Below are 16,508 nucleotides of genomic sequence, written 5' to 3'. Positions count from 1 at the left end.
CACACACACACACACACAAACGCATTCACACACAGAATTGTTTCCTCCTGTCATCATCATCATTCGAGACCTCAAAATGTAAGCTGAGTTGCTCACAACACAGTGACAGCACAAATACCTTTATGGACAAGCGGTCACAAAAGCAAATTTCAAGAAAGGGAGAAAAAGGGGGAAGGGGGAAATAACCACTTTATTTTTGTTTGGGTTACAACTAATGAACCGAATTGCTCTAATGTGTTCCTTGAGCTCTTGCTGTTGATTTTTAATTTGTCTGCCTATTTTGACAGGAAAATGAATTTTCTATCGTACAACAACGTGTATCAATGAATGGGGTAAGTTGTAACACTGTTACATTTAACCCCAACCGCTATGTTACTACTAGCCCCACACCCTCCATATTGAATAATATCATGGTTTCAGAGTCAACGCTGCACTTTCCGATTGCAACATCTATACAATTTATACCTGATACATCCATGCGTTTTCACGTGTATTTTGTTTCTCGTTCCCCTTACTCATTAAGATCTAAGAATAAATAAATGAAGATTTCCAAATATTACTCACTATGCAAAAAATCCTTTTTTAATTTCCAGTCCTTTCTGGTTGCATCCACAGGCTGCTATCGCTGTTGCACAGACACAAACCTGCAACGGTGCACGCGCTGTGAGAAACTTGTTCCTGCAGCGGGAAGGAGTAAGGTGGGGGATGCATTGTTACAACTAACCCGCTGTTACAATTGTCCCCACCCTCCCCTAGAGCGTCGATTATCCGAAGTAATTGGGGGACATGGGTGTTCGGAAAACTGGTTTGTTCGGATAATCGAACTGTACATGTTTATTTGCAAAAAAGAAGTACTGTACAGTAAATTTATTCATAAAAACAGACATCTCTTTAAGTATTACAAAGTAACGTACAAAGGCAACTTTAGTAGGAATATATAGTATGTGGTACAGTTTATTAAACAAAAATATGTACATATTACATACGCATTTTGCATGAACAATACACACAGTATCAGTTTGTGTGCTGATTGTTGAAACACAGCGACTGGCGGCTTGGTCGGTCAGCAGCGCCTTATGAAGGCCCCATTAGAAGCAATGTTCCGCCAGCGGTGGCTCAGTGCGGCGACTACTGTGGGAAACTACTGTGGGGGCTACTCGGGTTGGGATTATGCTTGAGCTCAAAAATTTTGACCGTACAGGAAGCCTTGATGGTAAGAACTACAGTATATATTTATATTGGTGCTTACGACATTTGAGGCTGTCTTGCTATTAAAATCTATTGTCATCTCGTTATCGACAGAGACAAGACGAGATGCGAGCAGTGTTCCCTCTTGTGAGCAACACTAAAAGTATTCTACATTACTGTTTATCATTCTCATAGCTTTTGCTTTCCAGTCTAATCAGGCCTGATTTCAAAACGAGCTGAACGAGCGAGCCATTTATCAAACTCAACTCGACTCGAAACTAGACCTTTAAAAAAAAGAAAAAAAAAAAGACTTGGATCGGAACTCGAGTAGAGAAAATTACCTTTGATTCGACTCGTGCCAGTTCCTATGCATGGAATCCTTGGTTCGATCTCAGATTGTCCCAATTGAGCTTTGTGATGGACAAACATCGTGTACGTGGGTTTTCTCCCGTTTCCTCCCACTTTCTTCATTCCACCATTCATTCATTTCTTATCATCACCGTCTCGTTTAGCCTAGCCGGCATAATCCTGAGACGTAAAACTTAAAGATTTCATTTTATTTTTATTTTTTTTATTAACATATGAACTGTACGAGGGAATATTAGAATATTATTTACTTAGAAATACCAGCAAACTTGAGGGCGTTATAATAGTTTGCTTTCCGTAGATTCGAGAAGCATGTTTGTGTAGTTTGTGGGTAATCATTTTTTTCTTGATTTGATCAAAGATATTAAATGTAACTCAATTATAGTCTTGTATATGTTGATCTCGAAGTTATTATATTAGGAGGCACAGACATTAATGGCTATATTTAGTAATGTTAAAATATATTGCCCTGGCTCAAGTTATTTTGGAATTAGAAAAATAATAATAGTAAACTCTTAGCCGATTCAGAATTTTGTCTGGCCTAAATCTAAAGAAACAACGGCTCTACTATTTTTTTCATAAATATATTTACGGACGTACATGCCCTCGAATACTAACACACGTATAAACATACAGTAGTTTTTAATTGGTTTTACTCAATACCTACGTACATTTAAATACTGAAACGTCTGGACCCAGATAGCCTATACGAAATAGGCTCCGACGTTGCCTATCCAGTCTCCCCACGTCCAGATATTTGGGAGCTGGCGTGAAATTATCTCTCCAAACCTTCGGCATCTATATATGACCACATATGTTGTCTCAAATTCCGTTATTTACTTGGCCACCCAATCAGTGTACTGCTTAGACCGGGTTTGATATTGGCTGGTCAAGACGTAAATATACAACTTGTTTTTTCCAGAAATATACAACCGGTATATCCGTGAGTCAAAAAATCTAGGAGATGAAAGGAGGCGGCGGTGGAGGGGAAAGAATCTATCCATTCAATGTAACCTCTCGAAAATTACAGTTTTCTTTTTTCTGCCGTTGACCTTGGTGTCTATGCAAAGGTCGGCGCTACTACCACTAACATTCATTTTCTACATAGAGAGACATTTGGTTGAAATATGGAACTATACATTCCTTTTCCATTTGTTGCGTATTTATAAAATCTCCCATTTGCAGAAATTACCGGAAATTTTTAACAAATGACCGTCTGATTCAGGAAGCAAAATGCTCGTTACTAACCAGTGTTGAGCACCCCGCACTCACTTTCGCTGGCGGCAATTTTTATCCATATTTAGGTCACCAAGCTGCGGAAAGAGTTGTTTTCCTTCTTCCTTTCCTTCTCTACTTGAGGGTGGAACAACGTGGATGTTTGGACAATTCCTAGAAATGAGATATTATCTGTATCTATTTTTATTATATGAAAGAGACAAAAGAATGTGTTGTAGCGTTTTGTAACTAAGTTTGAACATCACACCATAATGTACGAATGACAAACTAAGAAGGGTATTTCTTCATGCGATGTTTTTATATTGCAGAAATATTTTTACTACATATTATGTGTAAGATACAAAGAAATGCCTAGGAACATAGCTAAGAACTACTTAATGCTTTTAAACCTCATATGTTAAATCTGGGAGCAGGAAAATTCGGTGTGGGAAAATTCGGTGGGGGGAATGTTAGGTGTAAAGAAAGATTCGTTCTAGTAGGCCGTAGGATTTATTAAAAACTCAACTTTGAGAATAAATGAGCGTATTAGTTTGAAGTTCAAATTTTGTGTAGAACGTACTTTTACTGTCTACTTTATATTGCTTTATATTGAATTGTGTTACTGAAATTATTTGAATTCTAGATTTCGACGGATTTTTAACATTTTATGCCCCTTACATGACGAGAAATTTGTTTTTCGATGTCCGTTTATTTATGTTACTCAAAGGTGCAAAAATAAATGCCTCAACTAAAATATCTGCGCCTGATTGGAGAAGTCAATAAGGAGTCTATAGGGTTGCAGTGCTTGTTTACCTTAACTTAAGGCAAACAAACTAAAGCGTCTGATTGGAGAAGTCAACTATTTGTACAACTATTATCTGATAAAACCATCCTGCTTTATATTGCCCTTTCTACTAAGACTTTTTTGATCAATATATTTTTGCATCTTACATATGTATATGCAGAGTGATTCTTTCAAAGCTCACGGATTCATTTGGCTCTACAATTTCTAACTGAAGTCCGGTTTTCATGCGGTTTGTTGCAAATCATCAAGGGAGGATGGGAGATTTATGGGACTATGTTTACTGTTTTAAATTCATCCGGAGTAATATCGAGCATGCCGCAAGAAAAACAGCAAATTTTCGCCATTGTACGTTGCAGTTCGAATGAGATATTGCATATTTGAAGCGAAATTGAAGAATACAAATTAAGTGTTAGTGAGAATACAAATTAAGTGTTAATGAAATGAAATGAAATCTTTAAGTTTTACGTTCCATGGTTATACCGGTTAGGCTAAAGGAGACGGTGATGATGAGAATTGACTGAAATGGTGGAATGAAGAAAGTGGGAGGAAACGGGATAACTTTGAGAAAACCCACGAGCACAGTGTTTGTCTACCACTAAGACCACACGGCGCGATCTGGGACAGAACCAGGATCCCAAGCACCGAAGGCGAACGCTCTACCATTGAGCCACCACGCCCCCCAAAATTAAGTGTTAACACACATAAATCACATGTTGAATAGCCGGTTTCTCGCTACAAACGACAGAGGGATTTCTTGGGTGACTTAAAGAGTCGGTAACTGACAACATCCACCAGCGGGGTCCGATGCTTCCCTGCCTTACTCAGAAGTGATCCTGTTTCCTGCAATTTATTCCCTAGCGACCATATTATGTTCCTGTTTGGGGCAGAACGTGAGGCAAAGTTGCGTGTAATTGCCGTTTGCGTAGCAACAACAGATCCCGGTCTCCAAAGTCTTTTTAACGATAAAATCACGTTGCTCCAAAGAGTACATTATTGTAACTGTGTTCTGATCATATTGGTACAGTAGCACAGCATAATTCTCAATACAACGGCCCAGTTTTCTGTTTCTTATTGACCTTCGCGAGGTTCCCATCTAACGAAGAAACTCAAATCTCTACACCGCACCTCACCTAATTCTAATTCGGTACAATGGCGAATATTTGCTGTTCTAGAGGCGTGGCCGATATTACCCCAAATGAATTTAAACCAGTAAACGTAGTTCCATAAATCTCCCAACGTTCCTCGATCATTTGCCACAAACATCATGAAAATCGGACTTCAGTTAGAAATTCTAGACCCAAATGAAATCCGTGAGTTTTAAAAGAATCACCTTGTATATGTTCTATGATGTACTATATAGGAAAGGTGTTTTTAGTTGAACCTATAACTATCTTCTGAACTTATAGTTGTAATTGTTTTATTTCTGACAAAAAGTGCCACCTTCATTGTGTGATGATAAGTAGTTTATAGTAATACCCCGCAAAAGACATGCAAGAGGTATTGGACTCAAGGCAAAAAAACAAATTTGCTTTTCTTGAAATAGGTAATAACATTTTATTCGTTACATTATATGGTTTTCGTTTTCAAAATATGAAGTGTCGTAAATTATAGTAAGTGGTAATATTCAATATGTATTACACCGAATCTACCTTACACCAAAATTTCCCCACACCGAGTTTTCCGTACACCGAATTTTCTGTACACCGAATTTTCCTACACCGAGTTTTCTTACACCGAATTTTCCTACACCGAATTTTCTTACACCGAATTTTCCTAGACCCCTCTCACTGATTATATCAAAACTTTATTTAGATCACGGTGAGTCAGTAGTAGAGGGATCATTCTTGCAAGTGGAATCTCTGGTTCGATCCCAGCTTGTGCAGGGTTGTCCCGTTTCCTCCTATTATTTTTACATTCCTCCTCTTTAGTGATGAGCGTAAGAGTCTTGGTCTTGCAGTTTTTGCAAGAGTCTTCACCAAGACCGAAACCAGGAATCCCGATGCAAGACCAAGACCAAGACCAAGATCAAGTGTGCCAGTGCAAGACCAAGACCAAGACTCGGTGTGCAAGACCAAGACCACCTGGGTCTTGGTCTTAGTCTTGCATTTGCTCATCACTACCCCTCTACGTTCATGTCATCGTCGCCCTCTTCTGTACCCTACACAGTAGCCTATAAGCGTGGAACGTAAAATTCGAAGATTTAATTTTCTTTTATTTAGAACATACAATGCAACTTTCTTTTATTTAGAACATACAATGCAACAAGACTAATTAACATATGTAATTTTTATACTTGCGAAAGTCTTCTATTCTGTACTTTCCTCCTGGAGATGTATTTTGGCGAATAATCTTCGCAAGAAATACTCAAAGTTTACGTAGAAAAAATAAAACTGGGAGTAGGCGGCTTCAGCCTTTAATCAGGGGTTACTTTCCACCGGTCCAAAATATAGCTTAGAGAGGAAATTATTACTATTGGCACCTCCTACTTTCTAATTTTAGGTAAATATCCTATAAAGGTAGATGTTGGAATTAATTTCTTGTCGGAAAATAAATTGCGAACAATGGCGGATCCGCTTCATTCGCTTCACTCAGTAAGGCTTAGCTTTTTCTTTTTTCCTTTTTTTTTTATCGCTGGACGTTTTGGGGGGTTTGAAGCTTACACACATAGGAATTACTAACATTATTTTTTAAAAAAAAAAAAAACCTGAAATTTGGCTAGGCTTCAGCCTGAAAGCCCCAAACCCCGTAAACCTTCCAACGATTACGGTTGGATGATATTCTTGGGCACAAAGAGCTACCAAGGGAAATCAGTTCACGGGGATTTTTTTTTTTCGTTCCTGAGTTGACATTTTTGTTGGATATATGCTAAACTATCAGAATGTGGTTCCTGTGCCGGTCCAGAAAATACACAATTTTCTTTACAAATATCGATAAATCATACTAAGTACTGATACCAGTACCATGATTCTAATATCAATATTTGTATATTGCATGCAGTTTTGTGTAGGAAGTGAAATGTATAAATACTAAGGGAAAACATTGCACAGAAACATTATGTTCCTATGTTCAACATATTTTTTGTATGTGGTACAAAGTATCCTGACCTATGATGTTACTTTGCACCAAAGTTTATATTATAGTAATCACGGTCATAGTGAATGTTTACAAATGCACTTGCACGAATGTTTTCCTTATATATCTAGCTATTATATGTTTAAAATATAATGTTCTAAATCATTACGTTTGTAAGTTACATGCGATTTTCTTTAAAATTCATTACATCTGCTGCAAAGTAACCCCGTCTTACGGTACTGGATGATCTTTGTCTTAAACAATATCACCTACTCACGAAGCTGTATACATTTCTTGGAAAAGCAATCAGAACGAACATAATGTTTCTGTGCATTCATTTAAGAAAACCTTTTATCTGCAGCTATAACGCCTACAGGTAATCTATTATTGAAATCTAGGCCCTGATCCAGGACGGGCTCCTGGGAGGGAGGGGCAGTGAAAGATTTCTGCGATGGTCTGCCAGTGGGGAGCGTCGAATGACCCTTCCTCCCGTGCTGCAGAGATTTCTTTGAATTTAGTGCAGGTGTCTTCTGTGGTGCGTATTGTATTCAAATTTTAAAAAGTGGATCAAAGAATTTTCCACATAAGAAAAATATACCATATAGGCCTATTACAAAGAGTATTATTGTTGGAATTTTAAACGAAATTTACTAAACTAATTTCGTGCAAATTACTAACTCAATCCTTTATATAAATTTTATATCTCTCTTTATTGTTAATAATTATAAGATACAATATGTTGAAAGTTACTGTTGAAAATAACACTTTTTAAACCTCGTCACCGTTATCACTCTTATAATTTTCTCTACGAGACGAGAAATGTTTCGAGTCTCGTGAGCAACCTAGTTCATCCAAGTCTTAGATTTCAAACATCATTTCAGTGCTAAATGATCCGTATATAAAACCTATAAATTATAAAAGTAATTATAAGATCACAATGAAGAGCATATATAAACGCCTAAGATATTCAAATCATTACACAATATACTCCAATAAGAAATATGGTTTAAATGTTGTTAAATTACATCCTTCTTAGACTTCTCTCCTGAAGCAGAAGGATTCTGAGAACTATTAGATAAGGGAATACATTTTGTACTTAAATTTACAAAACGAGACGAGAAGTGAATCCTCGAGAATCCAGACAAGAAAGAAGTTTTCGAGAATTTATACAAGACGAGACAAGACTTAGGGTTCAGGAGAAGTGGTGTGATCACCAGTGGGAACTGGCAAGTCATCTAATTTAGATTCCAAATTAATATAGAGGTTTCCCTTTCATAAACCTCGTTAAACTTAATCAGTCAACTAAAATTTATTAAGCTGAACGAATGTAACTTATGCGTTCACATGTAAACGTTTATTTACAGATATTTCTCTCGAAGATGGTTTGAATTATGTTGTCCAAATTTAGCGCTATCATAATGATCGTGTATCTGGTTTCAAAATTAACTAGATAAAAGGCCCATTTAAGGGGTGTATGTCAACTTGACATCGAACAACTTGCACCAAATTTACTTAAAGCGGGCCATTTTTCACTTCCATTCTTGGCAATTTGCCGAACAGGTAATTTTGTCACCGAAAATTTTGTCACAGTAATTTCGTCAGTGGTAATTTTTTCACCAAAATATTAGCATATAGGTAATTTCGTCACCGGAAAATTTTACACAGTAATTTTGTCATCGGTAAATTTATCACCACAGCAATAGCATATAGGAAACTTTGTCACGAAATTTTTTCCCCTTTGTTGAACTAGGTATAAACAAAGTAAAGGACCAAAACAGCTTATTTATCTTAATCAAACTTGGAAAATAATTTAGTTGGTGTTATATTGTCATTTTGAATTTATTCCTACATTCATATTAATATATGCATCTGTATACGAAAAACAACGTATCAGTCTCGGTCTTGTTTCGATCAATATTTGCAGCTCCTTCCTGACAAAGCGGTTAGCGTACGTACCTTTGGCGTGGTAGACCCGGGTTCGTTTCCTGGCAGGTTATGTGCTTCGGATCCCACGTTAAGCTATAGTTCGCGTCTGATGTGGCCCCGCTGATATAGTCGCAAGAGCCTGAGCAACAGGAAATTTGTTTGAGATATCCTCGGTACCGAAAACCAACATTAAACCCCAATAAATAAATTCCAACACTTTGCATTACATTATACTTGAATAGCCAGAGCACATGTCTCTGAAGCATGGGGTTCCAGGTTTGAATCTTGGTGGGAGATCATTAAAAAGTTTCAACTCATAACGGTAGCTTACATTCCATCTTAAACCGTAGGTCGACATCTCGTACAGCTTTGATGTTGAAAGGGACGCTAGATTCCAAGCCAACCAACTATGCAATTTATATTTTGATATTTTAACAAATACTCTGGTTTAATCTGATAGTTTTCCTTTCCCCACGATCTTGCCTTATACTGAAATTCTAATCTCTACCAATCGCTGCTCTGTTGAGTGAGCTGTCAGCTCGACTCGATAGTGAATGAGCTGTAAGCCGACCCGCTCGAGCCGTTCAGAACCCTAAACCCGAGCCGAGCAGTTTTGAACTTGTTTGGCCGGCGCTCTCTAACTTGTAACGGTTTTTGGTTCGAGACCAAATACTTGCTTCTCCAGAAATCAGACCCAGAACCACGTGAATAATGCCTTCCCTCCTAGACTTCACGACTACCGAAGTCAACATTCAACTCGCTTTTAGTATTTAGATACAAATCGCCTATCTTTCATGTATATACACGGTGTTGTAATAATAATAATAATAATAATAATAATAATAATAATAATAATAATAATAATAATAATAATAATAATAATAATAATAATAATAATAATAATAATTTGTAGTAGCAGTAAGTATCATTGATAATAATTATATTGTCTATGTAGGATATCTGAAGAAAGTATTTGAAACTACACACAACATTGGGCTCGATTTGGCTCGACTCGACTCAAATTCGAGTCGAGTTTAGATCCGAGTTGGAGGAAATTTTTCGATCCGAGTTTTCGAGTCGAGCTCAAATATGTCTGTTTCGAGCCGAGTTGAGTTTCAATGAAAACTCGCTCAAACTCGCTCGTGCCCATCCTTAACTGTCTCTCGTTCACGGTTTTGTTTAGGACTCTCAAGTAAGGCTCGATCGATATGTTGAATCTAGGTCTAGTTTCGATTTACTAAAGTCTGTCTCGTCTCGAAATTTAAAGAGGAGAAACATGATACTTAGAGTAATCTCGGTCTCGGCATCACCATTAGAATATGTTACGTATGTTCAAGTTTAATTCTAGAACGCTTGGAGCAATTTCAACGAAGTTTGATACACATATGACATACAATCACAATAATATTGTAGAGCAAGATATCTCCAGTCTCCCTAGCGGTGGATAGAAGGGTGACGTATAAATAATCGAGAACGACCTACATTCATGTCGAATACACATTTTTAAAGAGTCACTATATTGATTGTTGAGAGTCCAGATGACATTTAAGCTCAAGTTTAGTCTAATAGAACAATAGATCTCCGTAGAACCTTATGCTAACTGTTAGAAATGAATAGAACTTTTGAACCTACCAGAAATTTTGAAAACAAATAAATTGCACGTCAAATATACATTTCAAATATTTTGAATAAACTTTTATTCTTCCGTGTATACAGTTCAAAGACTAAACCATATTCGATTACCGATTAAAGAAAGAAAAAAAAACGAAAAAAAATCATAATTTAACGTCAAACCATTAAGGTCTTTCGGCTGAAGGAGATGAATGATTAATGAAAGTGAATGATGATGAAAAATTAAACTTTGTGCTCTCCTACTCTGAATCAAACCTGGAACCATGTACAATAAAGGAAATACGCGCTAGTCACTACACTAGCAGAGAAAATTGCTTATTGCACTCGTTCGAGTACAAAGGCTATATGACACGGTGACCTTCAATTTAAGGTAGAACCATAAGCACCGCAATACGATCAAATTTCAAGGCTCTCCTCATCAGGACTCCAAACCAGGACACGGTGTACGGAAGGCGCAAGTGCATGATTGTAAATATTTTGCCATAATTTAAATGTGTTATACGGAGTATTCATATAGTTTTTGGCAAAGAAGAAAGAAAGAAAAGTTGTAAGCTGTTGTAGTTTTATTCATTGCTTATAGCATTGTTTCAAATTCTTTAGAAATAAATAAATAAATAATAAAAATAAAAAAACTTCCACTGAAATCTAGTTACATACATTAATTCATACTATCCTTCGATATGGACAGCAAACCCATGTGCAAAAATCCTGCTGCTCTGTAACAATAGATAGCAATTTCCAAGAATTGTCTCACTTCCCTCTATGCTCTGTACCTTCAACCATAAAATACAAGCATCATATGATCTTTGCATCTTTCGGAATGATGGGAGAATTTTGAAAACGCTACGTCTCATTCAGAGCTTACGAAGCAGAGACGGGTATTTTTGGTAACTTTCACTCACACTCACCTACCAAAATGAGGGTGAGCGAGGGTGAGGGTGGCCCCCTTGAGAGCAAAAATGAGTGACGGTTCCAATCTCTGGCTCAGACATCGTCAAGAATATGCTTTTCCTTCGTTTTGTAAAGTTTCTTCAATCTTCCTTTTCAATGCTGCACATGGAATGCGTTTCTTATGTTCTTGCCTCTGAAGCAAATGAGTCCAGGTAAGCGCGAAGCGAGTGCGGGCTCGCGATCACACTCACTTCTCTCAACTGTGATCGCGCTCACTTGGGCTCGCGCTCAGTAATCTTAACTGCACTCGCGCTCGGTCGCACTCGCGCTCACTAATCGTACCTGGGCTCGCGCTCACTTCTCTCTTCTGGACTCGCGCTCACTCGCGCTCGTGCTCAGCTTTCCCAACAGAGCTCGCGCTCACTTGGGCTCGCGCTCACTTTCTTCAACTGGGCTCGCGCTCACTCGGGCTCACGCTCACTAATCTCAAGTGGGCTCGCGCTCACTCGGGCTCGCGCTCACTTTTTTCAACTGGGCTCGCGCTCATTCGGGCTCGCGCTCACTAATCTCAAGTGGGCTCGCGCTCACTCGGGCTCGCGCTCACTTTTTCAACTAGGCTCGCGCTCACTCGGGCTCGCGCTCACTAATCTCAAGTGGGCTCGCGCTCACTCGGGCTCGCGCTCACTTTTTTCAACTGGGCTCGCACTCACTCGGGCTCGCACTCACTGTTTTCAACTGGGCTCGCGCTCGCTTGGGCTCGCGCTCAATAATTGAGCGCGAGCCCGGTTGAGTGCGAGTGCCGAGCTCACGAGCGCCGGGCTCGCGAGTTTGGACACCTATGGTTTGGCAGCATATTGGGAGTCTTAAAGTAGAAGAAGAAGGGTAACTCATTCGTGCCCGGGCACATTCACACAAAGAACAAAAAAATATTCATCCCAACATGTTGGCAAAACATTCATTTTGGTATCAATCCGACATAACTTTTCTGTGACGCGTCTAACTTGTTCCGTGGGATAGTAGTTATGGTAGGGCCCTAATTCTAAAAATGACTTAATTGCTCCTCAGATCACTTTTTAGCGCCGCCCACTAAGATGGTTGCCTATTACTCATGGTCCACTAATGCCTTTTACAGCATCGAGGGGAGAGGAGAATGGATTCCAGGAAGTAATTTTTGTGGTTCCTCTTGATGAAGAGTATATTATAACTTATTATTTTTTTTTCAATGTATTCCTTTCAGGCTCTATCTATAGCCCTGTATGCACATGTTCCGGCATGCCAGAGGTCTTGCGTAACTACGTGTACTCCAATTTTTAGTGGTCTATGTGATGTATGAGAGATTCAACACACTCACTAATGAATATACGCCAAGTTGTTCCTTTTTTTTTAAGTTCGTCTAAATTCAGGCGACTAGGTCTCATGGGCAACCTCTATGATACGCTTAACATTCCTCGTCCTCACTATCGCTAGATACATCCAGCTCGCGTGAGATATCTCGGTGGGTAGTCTGCTGCTGTGCATGCGTCATAGCCTGCTGGACTAACTTACGGATTAACTTGAGTTGTTTATGATGTTCCTGTATAATCTGATTAACGGCCTGTTCGTCATTGTCCGTTTCGTCATTTACGGACTCGACCTGGGGAACAAGTTTCCCTACATAAAGGTTTTTAGCCAAAGATCTAGTTCGATCTGAACTATTAAAAATAGTCAGAATAATATTTCCATTGTCAGTAAACACTGGACCTCTTGGGATCAAACAGGAGTGCCAATATCGAATTCCTTTGGACGGTAAAAATTCCCAAATATGCACGTTCCCAATTGGTGCGGTAATTTCTATGTCATACGAAGCCTTTGACGGCACTCGGACATTTGCGGGAAGGTGTACTTTATAGGTAGTGTCCGGATAGATATCAAAAAGTTCGTCGCCTAACTCCAAGGGGTTTGGCACGATCTTTTTCTTACTATGATCCTGAGCAGAACTCTTTAGGTCAGGGAGAGTTGCTGGATCATTTACACTTCCTTGCGTTGTCAAACGTTTTTCTAATGTTTCTAACTGTCCTCTATTTGATTGGTCCTCTACAGGCTCATATGGCGCCTGTGAGGCCAGAGATGGCTTTACAGAATGTTGGTTCGTTTTGCTATTTCTGGTCGCATAAAACGCTTTCTTTTTCTTTCTAGGAATAATCTCTGTATCCGAACTTTCTGTAGAACTAGCTACCAAAATTCCACTAGTGCCTGGTTGAGGGTCAAAACTGCATAGATTCCTTTCCTCTTTCTCTAAGTCAGGCGAATTGGTAAGTTCCAGCTCAGGAGCACTGGAAGACACCTTGCTCTTCTTAGTTCGTTTACGTCTTGCCTTTCTACGTCTATTGACTTTTCTATTCATTTTATTCGTAGGTTCCGAGGGAAATTTTGTAGTTTCCCTAGAACACACGAATACGCGAGATGTAAGTTCTTCCGTATGGAGTTTTTGTCTCTTATCAGGCACACTAACAACGGGACTTACATGATTTCCGGTGTCCAATTTTCGAGACGGATCCTTACTCCTAAGTGGGAGGTTCCGTTTCCTATAAATTGGTTTGTTTCTATGAGGGGGGATAGAGAAAGCCGTTTGTCTAGCATAATCGTTCTGTATTGATTGGGAATCGCTAAACGATCTTTTCCCTACTGATGGTGGGTATCGTTTAACATGTTTTAAGTCTAAGGTATGAATCACACCTCGACGATACCCATATGTACTTTTTGGGATTGTAAACCATAGGTCTTCGACATGATTTCCGTCTTTATCTGCTAGTTCCAAGTATTTGGAATGAATGGTGGTGACATACTTGTGCAAAAAATCTATCCCCAAAATAACGTCATAGGCGCAAAACTGTGGGTCAACTATAGCTACGTCTAGAAATCTTCGTTTGGTTGTTTTCAAATGATCCTTGAAACAACAAGCTATTCTCACCTGTAATCTGTGGGCTGAGCACCTACACCACGAAGCTTTACATAACCCTTCAGTCTTTCCATTAGTGGAAATCTTGGGGGTAAGAGGGTTTTCGAAGCCAGCGAAATCTCAGAGCCTGTGTCTATAAGAGCTTGCGCCCAGCGGTCTCCTATTTTTATCTTGACTGTACAAAGCTGCGCCTGCCCATGGCCAAGGCCATAGGTATTTTGGTGATTGTTCCTATACGTTTTGTAACCCGGTTCTGCTACTACTTCGTCTGAGTAACAAGAACTAATCTGTACAAATCCAGGTTGGTGTTGTTCTTTAATGCAGGACCAGTCCAAGAGGTCATTTTCCCATATTACGTCATGGTTAACTCTCTGGCTAACTAATCTTTGTGCTGTGTGAAATTTTCTAAGATATTGTAGGCACTGCTCGAGATTATTGCAATCATCCACTTCAAGCATTAGCTTATCTAGGATGTCTGGCAACAAGCTCATCCTAAGTTTACCCATCAATTCACTTTCATTAACCCAACCTCGTAAGAATTTTAAATCCTTTATTAACTTATAAATGAACGCTAAGGTACATTCATTGGGTTGTTGTTTTCTGGTATCAACGTCGTATTCTAATCTTGCAGTATACTCAATACTAGGAAAAGCCTTTTTAAGTTTTTCCTTCATATCGTTATGGTTTAAAGGGAAAAGATTTGCTAGGTCTACTAAATAGAAGGAGAAAGCTTCCCCTTTTAGACAGTAAGGAAGGTAATTTACTATCTCTAGGGTTGACCATTCGTATATGCTAGCCACTAATTCATATTCTTGTAGGAAAAGTTCCACACACTCATGGCTATTGCCAGAGAAGGAGGGGATTTCAACATTTGGATAGATCTTGAATACTTGTGGTTTAGCACCAATAGTAGAATTTTGATTGTCTCCCTCGGAAGGAGGGTTGTTAACCTTGCCTGTTACTACTGTATCTGTAAATTTAGGTTTCTCAAAACTATATGGTATTGATGGCTCGGTAACCGGACTAGTTTTAATTTCTTGCTCAGATTTTAAATTTATACGAGGCTTATTCTCAGAATCTACTTTTAGAAAGGACGAAAAATTTGATTTTTGCTTATCAGAGGTCCTTTCGTCACTTGATGAATGTGAGACGGGCTCATCTTTCAGATCTAAGGACCTGTCTAGAGAAGCCGAGGTGTTGAAATTTTCAGAGACGGACCTATAGTCGGTATCAGTTACGCTTCTATTTTCTAACTCGGAGGTTTGTTCTGAACTGAATTCTGATGTATAAGATCTATCTTGTTCGCTAAGTACTGATTTTTCTGTCCTTTCCCTTTCGCTAAACTCTAATTTCTCAACTGGGGTCGTGGGGGTAATTACGCTACTAGGTGGCGAAACAAACACTATCTGTAAGGGTTCTAACTTTTCCTCTTGTTGGTACTTTTTCATTTCTTTGGTCGCAGGTGATTCACTAGTTTCATTATAGGAACTAATATTAGAACTAGCACTAGCTGAAGGTTGTAAACCCATATTCTTAACACTATCAGTTTGTTTGTTAGATTCACTTCGGGTTGGAGAGGTTGAGGGATCGTCTCTATTTTCTACTTCTTCTAAACAAATTACTGACGCACCAAATTCCGCGTAAACAAAAATTTTACCAACGTTTTCGTTTATTCTACTCTCAGACCAGGAATCGTTATCTTCTTCTTCTTCTTTCTCAATTTGCTTCTGGTGGTCGGAGAAAACTGAGGGAAAAACATCATTACTTTTCTTCTCTTCGCTTAACCTCCTCTCAACTGGAGCAGGGGCGACGAGGTCATTTCTCTGGTCAGCGTCCTCTGGGGGAGGGTCTTGGTTTGCTGCTCGGGGAGTAGAGACCGTAGGAGAATCCCAATGGTCATATCGGAGTTCTTCTTCGGAGTTCCACGAGGGTTTTGACTCATCCTCCAGGAATGACGCAGGAGGAGACTCCGGTTTGTCGTTTTGTATTTGCGCTATTTCTTCGTTTTGTAATTTCTGTAGTTCGTATCCTAACCAATCGTCTTTCAAAGATTCACCCCCATCTGAATCTGCACTACTAATATCTCCGTTTGACCACCGAACTTTACTAACTACACTGAGTATGTTATCTATACTGTCTAAATATTGCAGTTTCTCTTGGAGGGTAAGGCTATCTTCAAACATGACAGGGTTGGTTTGAGTAGCAGTTGTCCGTAGAACCTTAAGTTTACGATCTGTGTCAATCCGGATCATTTTAGGAAACTTATATTCGGTCTGAACACTAACATCTTTCTTTTGAAAATCGTCGGTCTGTATTTCCATATCAAAATTTCCAACTACATTTTCCTCAGGTAATAAATCTTCAAAGGAGGCTGAGGGATCCGCTTGAAATAAAATACCTAATTTTTCTTCGTTGTCACCTTGGCGACGAACAACTGTGACCTGCACTTTCTTGTTCCGTAGCTGTTTAGTTAAA

This window comes from Thermobia domestica, chromosome 16 (genome assembly GCF_964235325.1).
Source record: "Thermobia domestica chromosome 16, izTheDome1.hap1.1, whole genome shotgun sequence".
Lineage (NCBI taxonomy): Eukaryota > Metazoa > Arthropoda > Insecta > Zygentoma > Lepismatidae > Thermobia > Thermobia domestica.
Note: the sequence above shows the minus strand (reverse complement) of the source record.